Raw genomic sequence first — 2,619 nt, 5'->3', positions numbered from 1 at the left:
GGTATTTTAAAATGAAATGAAATGTGCAATGTGAAATGAGCACACATTTCATTTCATTTTACCTGGCTAGCAGAGGAGTCAATTCCAGGTTCAGAAAGTAAAAGTCCTCAACAGGATTTTGCTCAGGCTTCCTGGATTGTGTTGATTCCACTAATTTTACCTGGATTGCACTAATTAGAAAATCTAGCAAGCTTGAGTAAAATCCTGGTGAGGACTTTTACTTTCGGAACCTGGAATTGACACATCTGCTGGCTAGCGAGTCAACATGTGTATGAACACCTGCAATTCTCCTTCCCTTAATAGTTTTAGTAAACAATTCAGTAATGTGTAGTGTCTCCACCAAATTTCTCATGGATTTTCGTGACTGGATATGGTGACGGATTAAATCTGGTGGCTTGAAGAATCCCGTTCACCACTGTTAACGACACACTACTATAATTTACCCAGCTACAGTTTATGTATTATGCATTGATGTGCATTTACAGCACACTTGTAATATAGTAATATAATTTTCCCAGCTACATTTTATTGTCACGTAGGGCTACTCCCCCCTCTCCTAGCTGTCACTCCGGTGTCCTGCTCTTCGTGTCTTTGTTGTTCCTTGCTTGTTAATCCCGCCTTGCTTGTCTGTTACCATAGTTTCCCTCTGTCTGCCATGCCCATGTTGTCATTGTCTTCACCTGTGTCTAGTCTAGTTCTGTGTATTTATATCCCTGTGTCTCCCTAGCCCGTTTTCGGTTGTTCTGTTCATTTGCTCTGTCGGTATTTGCCAATGTGCTCCGCGATCCTTGTTATTTGATTTCGTGAGTATTGTTCCTGTTCCATTGTTCATTCCTTTTAGTGTTCTCCCCATTGCCCTGTTCGTTCTCTTTGTGTGTCTGATTATGCCGATCAACTTGTCAAACCTGGATGGCTCACCTGTTACGACCCCTGCCTGTTGTTACGACTATGATTATGGAATTCCTTCTAATAAATCTCGCTCTCCTCAGCGTTTGTCTGCCTCCTAGCTGAGGAGGTGCCTGCGTTACATTTGTACTTATATTTTATTTTATGTTGTGCATTTGTAGCACACTTGTACTATTTAAAAGCTAGTCATTTAAAATGTTTATTTTAAAAAATGAAAATTTCCACCAGGGAAATTTTAGTAAGCACCAATGCAAACTGTCTATAAGAAACTATTTCTACTTTCTTTTGTTTCCCCTCTCTTGAAGATACATTTTATTTATTTGTAATAATTTAGGCTGTGTGTTTCCAGTGTAATATTCCTCTCTCACTATAGTTTACTAAATTCAGGTATCGCATGGTTAGTGTTGCTAGCTGGGAAAATAGTGAATCACTCAAATATCATAACTGGATACATTCAACCTAAAACATAATTAGCCTATAACTCACTAATGATTAAGTCAAGTCAAGTTTATTTGTATAGTGCTTTTCACAATCTTTACAAGATTAACAATCTTATGGGTCCAAATCCCTAATGAGCAAGCCAATGGCGACAGTGGCGAGGAAAAACTCCCTATGATGGAGGGGAATAGGAAGAAACCTCGGGAGGACCAAGACTCAAAAGGGAACCCATCCTCCATTGGGCGGCCCGTTAGCACAAGTCCGTGGTGCGCAGGGTGGTTCTACAGTTCTACAGTAGTAGTCACAGTTCTCGTTCCCCGGCCAAGTAGTCACAGTCCCTTCAGTGTAGATGGTGAGCCTCTGATAGGAACTAGCATCCGCACGACCTCTTGTGGCAATGGCACGTCCAACCCTGGCATCAGTACATCCACCGGCAGGTGCTTGTATCCGGATAGGTGCGTGTATCCAGCAGGAACCAGTCCCCTTCGGGTGGCCTGGTTAAATACACAAATCACACAAAAACACAAAATCAAATTATACAGACTAATACACAAGTCACACACAAACCACACAATCAGACTAAGCATACTGATGATTACATGAGTAACACCAAAGGTAAAATACAAGACAGTATGACTCCTTTGCAATTAAAACACAATCACATTACTGATAAATATTTATAAAACAATAATAACTATTTCACTAACAATTTACAAAATCATTTACATTTACGGCATTTAGCAGACGCTCTTATCCAGAGCGACTTACAAAGTGCTTTGCATTCAATCACAGAATTCATCCTAGGAAATAGTACGAATAGGCCAGAATTCAAGATACCATTGAGTCAGACTACTACTAAACTACAGGAGTCAATGTCATTACCTAGTGTTTTTGCAAGTTAGACATTTGCCAAGAAGCACAAATAACCACAGACAGACATACCATTTAAAGAACCACGGCAAGTGGTATCAGCTGAGTTAGTGCTCTGGTAAGAACTCAACAAACAGGTGGGTCTTCAGTCTACGCTTGAAGATAGCAATAGACTCTGCAGTCCTAGCAGCTAATGGAAGATCGTTCCACCATCTTGGAGCCAGGACGGAGAATAGTTTGGAGCTTTGTCTTCCATGAGACTTTAAGCATGGAGTTTCGAGTCGAGCCAAGCTTGAGTTTCTGAGTGTTCGCTGTACGGATTGGCTTTTGACCATGGACATCATGTAGGGAGGGGCCAGTCCATTTTTGGCTTTGTAAGCAAGCATCAATGTTTTATATCTGATG

General features: G+C 40.8%; 1 long non-coding RNA gene across 1 annotated transcript; it reads right to left on the bottom strand.

Annotated features, from left to right (window-relative positions):
• Positions 1-1,398: 1,398 nt before the first annotated feature.
• Positions 1,399-2,612, bottom strand: LOC143505568 (uncharacterized). Its single transcript, XR_013127874.1, has 2 exons — positions 2,287-2,612; positions 1,399-1,838 (listed from the first exon to the last, which is right to left on the bottom strand). It is a non-coding gene; the product is annotated as an uncharacterized LOC143505568 (long non-coding RNA).
• Between the last annotated feature and the right edge of the window lie 7 nt (positions 2,613-2,619).

This window comes from Brachyhypopomus gauderio, unplaced genomic scaffold (assembly GCF_052324685.1).
Source record: "Brachyhypopomus gauderio isolate BG-103 unplaced genomic scaffold, BGAUD_0.2 sc376, whole genome shotgun sequence".
Classification (NCBI taxonomy): domain Eukaryota; kingdom Metazoa; phylum Chordata; class Actinopteri; order Gymnotiformes; family Hypopomidae; genus Brachyhypopomus; species Brachyhypopomus gauderio.
This window is presented reverse-complemented; position numbering and strand designations above follow the sequence as displayed.